General features: G+C 43.6%; 1 protein-coding gene across 1 annotated transcript in view; it reads left to right on the forward strand.

Annotated features, from left to right (window-relative positions):
• The window catches only part of PDCL3 (phosducin like 3), a 122411-nt gene extending 112821 nt beyond the window's left edge, over positions 1-9590 (forward strand). The window contains exon 8 of the transcript XR_004352754.1: positions 5779-9590. The gene's annotated coding sequence lies outside the window, so the exon portion shown is untranslated. The remainder of the gene's footprint in view (positions 1-5778) is intronic.
• The last annotated feature ends 5942 nt before the right edge of the window (positions 9591-15532 follow it).

The following is a 15532-nucleotide window of genomic DNA, read 5'->3' on the forward strand; positions in this document are numbered from 1 at the left end:
ACCATACTGCCTTAGGGTCTGGCTGGAGTGACTGCTCAACTCTTAGAAGCTTTGACATGGGAGGGAACTCGGAGACTCTCCGATTGTGGAATGGCAAACATAGCACCCGACCCATGGACGGCATACCAATCAATCCCAGATCCCCGGCTCCCATCACCGCTGAGAAGGGGCTGGTACTGAATCCCTTTCACCCAAGAGCTCTAGCAGTTAATGACAGTAGATTCAGGCATTGTAATCAAACTGTGACTTGTGGACCAGCAGCCATGGCATCACCCCAGAGCTGGTTAGCAATACAGAATCTCGACCTCGCTTCAGATCTACCAAATCAGAATCTACCTTTCACAAGCTTCTGGGGGATCCACATGCACAGTGAGTGTTCAGAAACACTGGGTTGGGTTTCCTCCTCTGCTGAAACACAGAGAATATTCTTAGAGTGATGGCACAAATACACTTTAGAAGTGGTAGCGCAGGGAATGGGAGGGTCAGGAGACTGAAGCCAACCCCACTGGGGTAACCCATGTCCCCAAGTAGCTGTGTGACCTGGAGGAAGGGGAGGAGGAGAAAAAAAATAGATCTAGAAAAGAGACAAAGGCACCTGAGCTATTTGGGGATCTTGCCTGATCCCGTACCTGACGTCTCCCCACACTGCCCGCCTCTTTGAGAGATCGTCACTGGGTCTCCCCAGGGCTGGAACCCAGCACCACTATCATGCCACCAGGATGAATTCCCCCTAATGTTTTGGTAAAATAGAACTGGCCTCTTGGAATCCCCAGGCACATCAGCCATGGCTCAGTTTGACAGAAGGATACTTTACCTGACACAGGAGTGAGGTTCTTAAACCAATATTTGAAAAGTGGCCTTGTACTCTTGTTGAATTCATAGCATAATTTATTGGGAAGATCACAGGAAAAGTGAGACCTATAAGAATGGGCACCCCAAATGCATGCTTGCAAAGCTATCTCCCTAGGACCCTGTTAAACTCAAAACATTTAACAAATAAACCAACCAATCAGAATGGATTCCTGGCCATAAATTCTTGGGACTGGGAAGGCAGCCCTGCAGGTTGGGTTTCTATCAGCCCTGCTTAGGGCCCTGAGGTGTGCCTGACATGCTAGTTTCTTGACCACTGGTTCTCCCTTCCTCTGCAAGTCTGTTGATTAAAAGTGGCAAAACCAGGATTTTCAGGACCCCTGAAAGTAAAATGACCAAGAATTCTGAGCTGACATGTGTGGTTACAGGGTAGACAAGCACCCATCTCCGGGACCATATCCTCTCCCCGGCAGTCTAGGGAGTGGGCTGTTCCCATGGTAACTGGATGGTTTATGAGCTATTAATTCAATCTTGTTCTTACTATCAGTGCCAGTAGAGTTCTTTTTTCCTTTGCCAGGCCTCTGAGTCCTGGAGAAATGTGATGCCCTGGCCAAAGGAGAGCAGGATCCAGCCTTTGATTGCTAAGACTTATGGGGCTCTTTATCTGAAAAGGGAAAGTTTCTGATGAATGAGTGACACAGGGCAGAAGGTATGGCTCAATCTTGGGGGGTGGGATTAATAAACAGTTTGGTGAGGGGGGCGGTCCGCATGTGCTGGAGACCTGAGCCCCAAATATTCAGAGCGCCCATAGGGAAGGATGGCTTCTTGGAGGGCCGAGGGAGCCTGGACTCTAGGGTCTTTTTACCAAAGTGTGGTCCATGAACAGCAATGACCATCACCTGAGGACTGCTCATCAGAAATGCAGAATCTGGGGCCCCGACCAGACCCATTGGATCAAATCTTATTTAACTAGATGGCCATGTGTCTCATGTACACATTAGAGGGTGAGAACTTCTGTAGGTTCCACTGCTTGGGGCCTTGGCGGTGATGCCAAGACAAACTCAGAGCAAAGGAAGAAAATGGGGCTGCATCATCAGAATGCTCCCCACTGGCCTTGGACAAGACACCTTAGAGCAGCAGTCAGAAGCCATCCTCCAGTTTCCCGGGCTGTGAAAGCACTAGTGTCTCCTTACCACCAAAGTGGAGGGGTCCTCCAAGACTTGACTGAGATGGAATTTCCCATCAACCCTAAAGGTGATTTAGTGAATTTACACAGTGTAAAGACACCTGATGTGCCATCCACCTGGGTGCTGTGGAGTCAATTTAAAGCCTTTACGTGGTTAAATGGATTTCCTGACGAGTCGTGTGTGTGAAATACCTCTTCCCGACTATCAACGCATTCAATAGGTTTTCCTTCTTTTTGTTGAAAATTCACCAAGATACATGTAAGTAGTTTTGCTGCGTAACAATCTCAAGATCTTCGTGGCTTAAAACAAATGTTCCTTTCGTTGCTCAGGGGCCTCAGGCTCCCTGGCTCTGCTGGGATCAGCTGGGCTTGACCCCGAGCCACAGGTGGAGTTCAGGTCTACTCCATGTGTCTCCACATGGCCACCGCCATCCAAGGCATGTTCTTTTTATTGCAGATGGCAGAAACCAGGCATCCAAGCAAAACCATAATGCATCTGCTAGCATCACACTTGTTCACATTTCATTGGCTGAATCAAGTCACATGGCCACGCCCAGGTTAAGTGAGAAAGTCTGCTCCACCCAGTCTGTTAAGCAGTGCAACCGCATGGCAAGAGAGGAGAGAAATGGGAACAGAAATCCCATCTTGCACAATACCTTAGCCCATTTCCTGTCTTGGTAAACCTAATGCACCCAAGCAAGGCTGTCTGGAATGCTGAAGGCTCTGAGCAGCCAGGGTCAACCCAGGACCAAGAATGTGGGCCGGAAGAGAAGGCTGCTTTCTCCATAGAATGCTGAGGGTGTCATTTTAAATACGCCCTGCTCATTTCTTATTAACCTGATTTGAAAGTAGCAAAAAACAAAAAACAGTCAACTTTGGGATTAATTTGTGTAGTTCTGGTTAGTCAAGATTTTCCTGATTGAAAGCAAATGGCTTTATTTTCTTTAATATTCAGTAATCATGAATTTTAAGGAAAAGTTAGTACAAGTTCAGAACATGCTTTCTTGTTTTTTTGTGTTTTTTTTTTGCGGTACACAGACCTCTCACTGCTGTGGCCTCTCCCATTGCAGAGCACAGGCTCCGGATGCACAGGCTCAGTGGCCATGGCTCACGGGCCCAGCTGCTCTGCAGCATGTTGGATCTTCCCGGACCGGGGCACGAACCCGTGTCCCCTGCGTCGGCAGGCAGACTCTCAACCACTGCGTCACCAGGGAAGCCCAGAACATGCTTCCTTATAGGAAAGTTTCAAATAAATAATATATGGTATAATTATAGCAACAAGGATGATGGCAAATTTTATTGAATGCTTACTATGTGCTAGACATATTTAATCCTCAACCAACCCTATAAGTTAAGTTATACTATTATCCTCATTTTACAAATGAGGAAACTGAGACTTAATTACTAATTAAGTCATTTTCTCAGGGTCAGACAGCCAGCCAGAAGCATGAAAAGGCCTTGAAGTGAACATCCCTTAGCCTCATTGTTCTTGTCCATGAAATGAAGATAAGAATCCCCACCCTGATATTATTAGCTATAAAGGTAAAATCTATAACAGCCAGGTATATTGTAGGCTTTCTATTAATGATGCCTGCTTTCAAGGAACACAGCTTCTTGACCTATAACAGGAAGGCAATCCCTGCACCCCTTCCTCCCTGTAGGAAACAGGCTTAACTATTCTGATAATCAACTCCCTAGAAGGATTAACAACAGATAACAAAATTATTATTTGCATCCAAGCTTCTCTCCAAAATGCTAAATAAGGACTTGCAAACAATATTAAGGTAAGATGGAGGAGTTTCTAAGAGAGAAGTACTGTGCTTTCATCTCTTTCCTCTGGTAGGAGGGGGAGGTTCAAGACAAGGGTGGAAGAACTGAAAAGAAGTGGTTAAACTCGTATCAGTCTTTTCCTAGGAGCTAGCTGGTGGGATCTCTCCCAAGCTGGGGAATGGGGGCCTGACAGCAGCAAAAAGCCCACATACCAGAGAAATCAGCCATCACCCTATGTTTGGTATCTAGACTAAAGATGCCATTTCTGCTGCAAATCCATTTATAATCCCTAAAGACATATAAAATCCAAAGACCATAAGAGAATGTCACCAGCAAGTTGAGAGGTCATAAGAAGGAACTTAACATGCCTCTTTGTGGAGTGTGTTTAAAAGAGAATCAACCACAGACCCCATAGCCATCGAAAGGATAAGAAATACTATGAACAAGTCCACATGCATAAGTTCAACAACTTGGATGAAACGGACCACTTCCCTGAAAACCACGAATTATCCAAACTCAACCAAGATGAAATAGACAACCTGAATGGTTCTATAACTATAAAATCAATTAAATGTATAGCTAAAAACCTCCCACAAAAGAAACCTCCAGGCCAAGATAGTTTCACTGGCAAATTCTACCAAACATATAAGAAATATGTTCAACATACACAATCTATTCCAGGGCATAGAAGAGGAAGGAACTGTCCCAACTAATTTTATGAGGCCGCTTTTATCAAAACCAGACAAAGACAATACAAAAAATTAGAACTGTAGACTGATATCTCTCATGAATTTAGGTGCAGGACTACGCAACACAAGATTAGCAAATTGAATTCGGGATTATATAAAAGGGGCTGAGTCAGGAAGAGGGTGTGACTTGGGCAAGACAGAACAAGAGAGCCTTTGGGGTGATGGGATTGTTCTACATTCTGATTGTAGTGGAGGTTTGCAGATCAAAGGTGTGTTTAAATTCATGGAACTATACATACAGAAAAAGTCAATTTTGATGTATCTTAATTTTTATTTTTTATATATTTTTTCAAAATAAAAAGTTTAATTAAAAAATCGATTGGATATAAAATCCACAGAGATTTAATTACATTGAAACACTTACCCAAAGCCCCACCCATCTATTGCACTTGTAAATACCACATTTCCCTGGTCTGGAGAGAAGTAAAGGTGAGAATCATCCGTGTCCTCCAAGCCAGTGCTCCAGTCATACACTTGCTCTCCTTGCTCAGAATTTGGATTCACTTGGGATTCGGTCTCTCTCTCTGCTCTTTCTTCTAGCACTTTAGAAGTAAAAACAGTTCCTGTGAGTGCATTAATCTTTTGCATAATGTAGTGGAACGGCACTGGATTTCACAGTGATCCCTCGGACCTGTTCATCCTCTCTGCTGTCCATGGACCTTAACTTGCCTGCCAGGTGGCTGGAGGTGATGCCATTGTAGATACAAGACAGTCAGCCAGAGTAGCTTTTCCATGGTCAACATGAGCCAAAACACAGATATTCCTGATGTCAGCCGTGTTTTTCTGGAGTTGAATCATCTTATCCAAACTGTTGAGCACCAGGGTCACTTACTTCCGGTGACGGCTGCCGCCGCCCAGCCAGCCCAGCTCGAATCACAGCACCGACCACACCACGCGCATCACAAGCGCCCTGACTTCCGCGTCCACCTTACGCCCGCGCGTCGGGGCTATCTTAATTTTTAAACACACTTAAAGTCCTATTTCTTGGGGGGATAGATTTCTTAATCAGAAAAAAATGCACACCGTGGTAGGCATGGTTATTGTACCCTAATATCGATGCTCCCTGTCTTCTTTGTGATAACGAGTTCTCTCTGTGTGAGTGCTGGAAGGGCACACAGCTGCCCAGCTGGAGCCTGGTTCCCACCTCCCGTGCAGCTACGTGCAGCCCTGTAACTAACTAGGTTTTGGCTAGTGAGATATGAGTACCTCCTTGAAAAAGAAGGTAAGTACACCCTCCTTAACCTTCCCTGTCTTCTCCTGGAGGTGGTGCTGGTGAGCTACTCGCAGCCAGAGGATGAGGCCAAGAGGAGCAGGTGCCTTGGGTCAAAGGACAGCCATCTGTTGACGAAGGCAGCCGTGCAGGGCTAGCTGGGAAACCGGATGACTTCACAGAGTGGAGCCCAGCCTCCTCTGCTGGACCGGTAACGTGCGATAAAAAGAAACTTTGAACTTGTATAGATTAATGCGTCTTGCCGTCTCTTTGTTAGAGCTGCTTAATCCTTCCCATAATTAATATACATATTCATTGTTGAAAATTTTCAAGGGTAAAATAAAAGTCATCCAGAGTCCTGGACATGGGAGACGGGATATGGGGATAGATTTCCTTTTCAGCCCTTCGATTGAAGTAACCTGCGCAGGAAACACCACTGTCCGGAGATGCCACTGCGAACACACTAATATTTAGCACCAGAGTAAAACCAGATTTGCAGCCAAGTCCTGTTCAGGCTGTGTTCCTGCACCATCCCTAGTGAAAGGAATTAGTACAATCGAATAGTTAAGAGCTTGGTGTTCGGAGCTGGAAAGCAGTGCGTTCAAGTCCTAGCTCCACTTCTTACTACCTCTGTGACCTTGGGCAGGTGTCTTAATGTCTCAGAATTTCAGTTTCCTTTGCCCTAAAATGGGACTAAACAATAGCACCTTCCTCGTGGAGTTGTTATGAGAATTAAATGTGATGATAGACAGAAAGGTCCTGGCACATCGTAAGTTCTCAATAAGTGGGAACTATTGAATCATTTTTTCATACGCTGCATGTCAACTAAGTGCCTACTGTGTGCAAGGCACGTTTCTATGCATTGGGCTGCAGAGTGACACAAAAAAGATCCTTGCACCCCTGGAGCTTACCTTCCAGTGGAGGCGAGAGATGCTAAACAACATTTTAAAACAATAGATCTGATGAAATTAAGATGGATGGAGAGTGACGTTGTTAGTTGTAATAACAGCTCTGACTTGCGTGGGGATGTTTGGATCCAGTATCCTCCCTCGGTCCTGTAGGTCATGCAGAAAGCTGTGCAGGTGGGTGTGGGCAGTGAGGACATTCAGGGACTCGTGCAGGAGAGCCCATGCAGAGCTCCACCCCGTGGCCTGTGCCAGGCGCCCTGCTCTGGGTGGTGTGTGCGCCCTCACTGAGTGTGGAGGATGAGCCTGGAATTCTAAGGACAATGGCAGGCGACAGAAGCCTCTGGTACCGGCAGCATCGGCCGATCCCCTTTAGGGACCACTAGCAAACGAAGTTAACTTTTCCGACCTAATGGATGGCAGGCTGTTTTCTTTGAGATGAATTTCTCTATCGATGGATCAAGAACTGAACAGCAGTTCTCAACCCTGTAGTTCATCAGAATCACGTCTAGATCTTTAAAAAAAAAGCAACACGCAAGACCTCACACTCCCAGACAGTGTGCTTTGGTGCAGCTCTGGGATGAAGACTGGGCACGCTTGGCAATGTTCCGAAGTGACTTAGATGTGCCCTCAAGGTTGGGAGCCACCCGCTCTAGATCCGATTTTCGTCCCTAAACCAATCACAGACCACCTGTTGCCCCCAGGCAAGAATGGTCCAGATGCTGTGACTCTGTAGGGCCGTCCTGTCACCCTCCCCACCGAAGTTTAGAGAAAGGTGACCATGATAGAGAAGGAACTAGGAACATTCCCAAGGGAGAAACAGACTGCTTCCCCGTGGTGAGGAGTCCTTCAGTCATGCTCTCCCTATAGCCTGGAATGTTCTCTCCTCCATTTCTCCACGGCCTCTCCAAGGCCCAACCAAACTTCAGGCTCTCCCCTTCCAAACCTCCTCTCTGGCAACAGCAGCCCATAAGAGCCTCTCTGCTTTCTTTGGTCCCTCTCAGTAGTAACTGGGTTTTACAATTTGTAAAGAATCACTGCATATGTTACGTTATTTAATACTCTCAACACCCTATGAGACAAATGTTACAACCATTTTACAGAGGGAGAAGCCACAAATTTAGATGGTTTTAAATGAGTTGCAAAGACCCCTTAACCTGCAACTGGCAGGTCTGGAGCCCAGGTCTTCTGCCTTCAACCTGCTCTTAATTTCTACCCTACCTGGCAGATTCCTTTCGGCAGCATCCTACCACTTGACCTCTTAATCTCTGTGGGTGTCAAGGTTGTTAGCTTAACCTTCCCAAGTACTTGATTATAAAATTTGCATTTTGTTTTCCTCCTGTGTTGTCTATTGTGATAGAATGGTTTATTCATGATAGTACCAATTCGAATACATTTATTAAATTTATTTATTAAATATACTGTTCACCTAGTGCCTAATTGAAAATGATATTTACCAAAAAAAATTATTTTTCATTTTCTTGGAAATATTGACTACACAAAGTAAGGCACACTTTTCTAGCTTTAGTTCTAAGTTCCAGATTTTGAGAACTGACACAGACATGGGCCAGGCTAAACTGGTCTTCCTGATTGGTTTACTGTGAGCATAGGCTCAGGGTAATGAGGGTTTGCGTGCTGTTGTATCTTTAACAAGGCTCTTCATGCAGTCACATTTTCTCCCACATCAGCTTCTATGTGGGCATTCATTTAGTCTAGGTGCCAGAAGGTCTCAAGATAGCAATAAGTCACTTTTTCTGGAAGGTCGGTGGCCTCATCACTTTCACATTTTCTTGCAGGAAAATTGCAAATGATTAACTGAAGGTACAGAGTCATCTGGAAGGGACATTCAAACGATTTGCACATTGAGTAAAAAACATTACCTTCGCCTCATGCTCAGGATGAATTTTTTTTAGGACCCATCACTTTAACATGCATTGATAGAAACGATCAGGTTGCAAATCTTTAAGCAATTGTTAATTTCATTTGAATCCCAAGGATACCAGCACAGAAGGTTTGGCAAAGGGCATTTCCTATTGTCCTCTCACATAGCTCAGATTTCTTCATCTTTCACAGCAGTCAAGTGAAGCAGCGCTGTTGGATGTGGAGGGAACTGGTGGGCTGCCAGCTGTGGCATTGTGTGGACCTGGAGATATTTCCAATTAGACGAGAGTAGGAGGCTGCCTCTGAGAGAGATGACTACTCCGTTTGTGCTGTGAAAGGGAAGAGAATTTGACCCTCTGGGGAGAAAGTTCACAGTCGAGAAATAGCTACATTCCCATTAAGTTTCCCACAAGGGATCCATGCAGCAGACTAGACTGTAGACCTTCCCTCTCCATGGTTGAGCTGAAGCCGACCATGGCGAGACCACGCTGGGTCCCTGTAGTTAACAGAGTTCCCACGGGTGCTTCCCACCTCTGTACTTTTGCACGGTATCTCCTCCTACCCCAGGTGGAAATAGCAGTGGACTAGACACCGAAGAAGAAAATATATGAACCTGAAGATGAATGCATAGCAAAATAAACTATCCAAAATGTATATCAGAGAGGGAAAAAGAACTTTTAGAAGTTAACTTTTAAAGCCATCAGTTACTTCTGGGACAAATCAGGAAGTCTAACGTACATGCAGTTGGAATCCCCAAAAAGAGGGAAAAAGAAAAAAAAATGAAGAAATAATATTTTCAAATTTTATAAGAACTATAAACCCAGAAATCCATGAATAGCTACAAAACTGAAGGAGGATGAACACAAAGAAAACCATATGAAATCACACCACAATCAAATTCCTGAATCCCAATTGTGAAGAGATCATCTTAAAAGAATCCGGACAAAAAAAGACATTTTAAATACAAAAAGAACAAAGATGAGAGTGACTAGATTTTTAGGAAGAAACGGAGAAAACAGAAGAGAGCGGAACAAAATATTTAACATACTAAAACAAAGAAAAGGATCAACCTAGAATTATGTGCCCAGTAAATGTCTTTTTTTTTTTTTTTTTTTTTTTTTTGTGGTACGCGGGCCTCTCACTGCTGTGGCCCCTCCCGTTGCGGAGCACAGGCTCCGGACGCGCAGGCTCAGTGGCCGTGGCTCACGGGCCCAGCCGCTCCGCGGCATGTGGGATCTTCCCGGACCGGGGCACGAACCCGTGTCCCCTGCATCGACAGGCGGACTCTCAACCACTGCGCCACCAGGGAAGCCCTAAATGTCTTTTAAATAAAGAAAAACGGAGACTTTTCAGACAAACAAAAGCTAAGATATTCTTTATCAGCAGACTTGTGCCGTGAAAAGTGGTAAATACACTTCTTCAAGGTGAAGGAAAATGAAACCTTATGGAAACTTGTATTTATACAAAGAAATAAAAAGCAACAGAAAATTTAAACATGTGTAAGTATGAAAATTTTTTTAGTTAAAAAATACTCCTTAAAAGATAACTGGCTGTTTAAAGCAAAACTAATAAGAATATATTGTGGGGTTTATAGTATAGAAATAAAATGCATGACAGTAGCACAAAAGATGGGAGGGGGAATGGAAGTATATTTGTAAGGTTATTATATGTGAGAAATATCATTAAAGGTAGGCTTTTATTATTTTTTATTTATTTATTTATTTATTTTTGCCACACCATGTGGCATGTGAGATCTTAGTATTCCAACCAGGGATTGAACCCATGCCCCCTGCAGTGGAAGCACGGAGTCTTAACCACTGGACTGCCAGGGAAGTCCCAAGTAGGCTTTTATTATTAAAGATGAATATGATAAACTCTAAAACACACACACCCTAAAACAAAAGAGATCGCTAATAAGCCAATGGTGGAGATTAAAAAAAAGAAGAAAATATATTCAGTACAAAATAAGGAGGAAAGGAGAAAAAAAGAAACAAAGAAGAGGTGGAAAATATTGTTTAAAAATAGAAAACAAATAAGATGATAAACTTAAACCCAACCATATCAATAATTACATTAAATGTAAATGACCTAAACCTATGCTGTCAATACACTAGCCACATGGGACTCTTTAAATTAATTAAAATTTTAATAAAATGAACAGTTTAGTTCTTCAGTCACACTATCAATATTCCAAGTACTTAATAGCCACCTAGTTAGTGGCTAGCCTATTGGACAGATCATTTATAACATTTCCATCATCACAGAAAGCTCTATCGGAAAAGGCTGGTCTAAATACTCCAGTTAAAAGCAAAGATTATGAGACTGAATGTTTTCTAAAAAGCCATCTTCCAGAAGAAAATATACACACACAAACACATATATATGAGGGTGGGGTAGGGTCAAAAGTTAAAAGATGTAAGAAGATTTACCATGTAAATACTAACCTTAAGAAAGCTGGAATGGTTCTATTAACGTCAGACAAAGCAGATTGGTGAACAAGGCACATAACCAGAGATAAAGAGGACCCTTTCAAAATGATAACTGGATCATTTTACTTAATCTCTACGATATTACAGAAGACTTAAACATACTAAAGATGTTTGTACCTCATAACAGAGATTCAAAGCCCATGAAACACTGCACTGGACATACCCTCCTGCATGAAACATCATATGAACAAAATACGTGAAACAATGGTTTTCAAGCATTGGACATCAGACAACAGAGGATAGGGAGCCCTGAAGGACAGGAAATGAATGAGGTGAGCCCTGTAATTGCCTCATCTACAGGCCCTGCTGCAGGGATGGGGAACTCAGGTGGAGCCTGGCGGGCTCCCCGAGTGGAGGAGACAGAGCTAGTGGTCCAAGGAGATGAAAGTGGCTGTGGATTACAGGGCAGATGCCAGAGGAAAGAGAGAGACTCCGGAGATGGACAGCACTCCCCATCAGTTAGTAAGCAGTGCGCTGATCAGCGAGCATGTGTAAGCCTGGGGAAAGAGCCACCCAAAAAGATTAGGGAAAACATTATCTGGGGCTGATACAAAACCAGGAATAGCGTCTGCTCACCAGACAGGAAAACCTCATAGTTGAGAGGGCTTTGGATAGAATACTCAAAGGGTCTTGCCTACAGAGTGTGCAAAAGCTAACCCTAACTTGATTTCACAGGGCTGTACGTATGTCAGAACCGATCGGATTGTACACTGATATGTGCACAGTTTACTTCATGTTAATTATAGCTCAAAAAGCCACTTTAAGAAAAAGATCTATATGAGTGACTTTATGCCAGTAAATCCAACAATAAGGATAAAATGAACAAATTCCTTGAAAAACATCAAGTACTAAAACTGTCTCAAAAAGAAATAAACAACTGAAGAATTGGATATGTATTTAAGAAATTGAATTCATAATTATAACATTCTCACAAAGAAAATTATCACAAATCAGTAAACAAAATGAATTGTACTTCCATATACTAGCAACAATTGGAAATTGACATTTAAAAATAATACTATTGACAGTACCACCAAGACCCAGACATAGTTAGGGATAAATTTACACAAAATATTTCAAAGAAATATACAACGTATACCATGAAGCACTGCACAGAAATGAAAGAACACCTAAATAAATGGATAGTTATATCACGTTCACGGGAAAAAAGACTCTATTATTAAGATGACAATTCTCCTCAAACTGATCTATAGACTTAATACAATCCCTAATTATCAACAGACTTCTTTTGTAAAGTTAGGTAATTCTGAAATTTATATAGAAATGCAAAGAATCTAGATTATCCCAAGAATTTTGAAAAACAATAAGAAAGTTAGAGTACTATAAAATTTACAGTTATCAAGACAATGTGGTATCAGTGTAAGAACAGATACATTAACCAATAGAGCCAGAAAAGTGTCTAAATATTATATACCCACATATCAATTAATTGTTAACTAAGGGGCCAAGGTTATTTAATAGGAAAAAGAGAGTCTTTTCAACATATGGTCTATAACAACTGGATATTCATAATGAGAAAAAAAATGAAGTTCAACCACTTCCTCCCAGCATAAACAAATAAACTCATAATAAAACTCAAAATGGATCACAGACCTAAATGTAAAAGCTAAAATCATAAGGCTTTCAGAAGAAAATATTGGGGAATATGTTACTGACTTGGGAGCAGAGAATGGTTTCTTAGAAAAGACACAGAAAGCAATAACCATAAAAAGAAAAATTGAGACGTTACATAAAAAATTGAGACATTTAGGGGCTTCCCTGGTGGCACAGTGGTTAAGACTCCATGCTCCCAATGCAGAGGTCCCAGGTTCAATCCCTAGTCAGGGAACTAGACCCACTTGCATGCTGCAACTAAGAGTTCACATGCCACAACTAGGGAGCCCACGTGCCGCAACTAAGACCTGGTACAACCAAATAAATAAATATTTTTAAAATAAATAAAATAAAAAAGATTGATGATACCAAGTGTTGGCAAGGACGTGGAGTGTGGCAGACTTAAAGATGGTACCCAATGACCCCCTCTTCCTGGCGTTTCAGCCCCTGTGTACTCCCCTACCTTTGAGTGTGGATGGGACCTATGACTTGCTTACATCCAGTAGAACATGGCAAAGGTGATGGGGTGTCACTCTTGTGTTTACATTACATAAAATTGTGATTTCCATCTTGATGGCCAGCTCTCCCTAATGACCATCTCCTTTGCTGGGTTTGATGAAGGAAGCCTCCATGGGAAGATGCTCATGGGGCAAATGACTGAGTGTGGCCACTAGCCATCATCCAGCAGGGAGCAGAAGCCTCACAGCCCACAGGGAAGTGAATCCTGCCCACAACCTCATGTGCTTGAAAGTGGATCCTTCCCCAGTCGAGCCTCAGATGAGCCCCAGCCTGCCAACACCTTAATTGCAGCCTCATGAGAGATCCCCAAACAAAGGACACAGTAAACACTGCCAAAATTCCTGACTTGCACAAACTGTGTGACAACAAATGCATTGTTTTAAGCCTCTCAGTTTGTAGTAACTTGTTAGGCAGCAGTGGGTGGAACAAATGGACCCATCATACATTTTGGCGGGAGTGTAAAACGTCACAACTAAGTTTGGAAGAGAGTTTGACAATTTCTTATAAATATGCATTTACTTGAAGACCCAGCGATTGCACTCTAGGTATCGATCCAAGAAAAATTTTTTATGAACAGCCCCCTCAGGCAGGCTTATAAAAAAGGTACATAAAGTAAACCCTTCACATTTTTCTCCCAGCCCATGCTTTCCTGGGAAATCCAAGTGTGGCAAAATAAAGGCAACCTAACTGCGTTTCCATCCCCACAGCTCCTTACCACTCACCTTGGCCAAGCAAGTGAGCAGCGCTTTGTCAAGCTTACCCCAGGTATTCCTGCAGGTATGTAAGCAGGTGTGGGAGGCTGAATGTTCATTCGCCCACAGACCCTAACGTTATAGGTTTGTGGAGAAGCAAGAATTAACAATCTAACGCTTTGTTTCCAATACAACATGAACGTTCAAATTTAGCTTTAAATATCGATCCCTCCTGTGTTTAAAACAGTTCAGTAAGATTTCCCTCTACCCTGTTTTCTTGTGATCGCTGAGCAGCTGCCCCATGTAGCTGGTCTGGCCCCTTCCCCATTCTGGGGTGGAAAGCTACTCATCTTTGTATCAGAGACATTGCTCAGTTTTCTTCTTCGGTGTTTCTAGAGCAGAGGAAGGAAAAGAAAGCTGCTTTGGGGGTGCTGTAGGTCTGTGTGGCTCAACCTGGGAGCAAAAAGACAGCTCAGTGGGGATGTGAAGGCTGGGGGTAGGGTCGGGGGCCGGGAACAAACACTGCTGTCCTGCTAAATCTTCCTCTTCCTTCCTTGGGTCATCAGTGGGGACAGACATGGTACAGCCAGGGGCCACACTGGATTCAGTCACGCCTCACACATTATTTTTTCTTTTTTGCTAGCTGCAAGAAACTTACTTTATCTTTATTTTTTATTGAATTACAGTTGATTTACAATATTGTATTAGTTTCAGGTGTACAGCAAAGTGATTTGGATATATATGTATATATTTTTCAGATTCTTTTCCATTAGAGGTTATCCCAAGATATTGAATATAGTTCCCTGTGCTATACAGTAAATCCTTGTTGTTTATCTAACACATTTTTAATAATGCTGCAAATCTCTCCCAAAGCTCAATTCAAGTCAGAATGTGTGTATTCCCATCTACCATAAGGGGTCCTGGACACATCGAAGGGCACAGTGGGCTTTCTCCTGGCCCAAAATGTCTGCATCATATAATTTGTTTTTCTATCGACTTGCTACTTCACTCCCTTGATCTCCAGCAAGACACATCACACCTTTCTATAACTCAGGACCAAGGAGGGTGTCCCTTGAGGTGCTCAGCAGCCGCCGAAAACAGAAAAGCCCTTTACTGGGGCCCACGGAGACCCAACAAACAGATGGTGAAGCAGCTGGCAAAATCAAAGTCAACTGGCGCTCAGCGATCTCTTTCTCGTCTGGCCCTCACATTTGCTGGGCAGCTCTCCTGGCCCTCACACAGCGCCATCACTGCTGAGACGGCATAGGACAGACAGACGCAGGCCTGCCCCCGGAAGCTGAACCCTGGGATTTCAGTTTCAGAATCGGCCCGCCCCGTTCAGTCCAATCTGACTGCCCCGAGACCAGCCCCTCTGTTCTTGGTTACAACTGCACCCACCCAGCCCCATGGGCCTCTGGAGCTGGCTGCTCTGTTCCCTGGTCCCCAAGTGGCTGCCCCACAAAAATAGCCCAGAACTGAGAGGTTTCCCAGGACGCAAGACTTTTAGTGCTAAAAGCAGAGCATCCCAGGCAAACCAGGCTGAGTCGGTCACCCTACTTCAGAATGAAACATTACCTTACAAGGAAGGCAAGGAGGGGTGGAGAAGCTCGGAGCAGCTCCTCACCTGGACCACACGGTGGGTCCATGCACCCCGCACAACTGCACTTCCCTGCAGCGCCTGTGTTCACACACAGACGTGGTGGAGTG

This window comes from Phocoena sinus, chromosome 13 (genome assembly GCF_008692025.1).
Source record: "Phocoena sinus isolate mPhoSin1 chromosome 13, mPhoSin1.pri, whole genome shotgun sequence".
NCBI lineage: Eukaryota > Metazoa > Chordata > Mammalia > Artiodactyla > Phocoenidae > Phocoena > Phocoena sinus.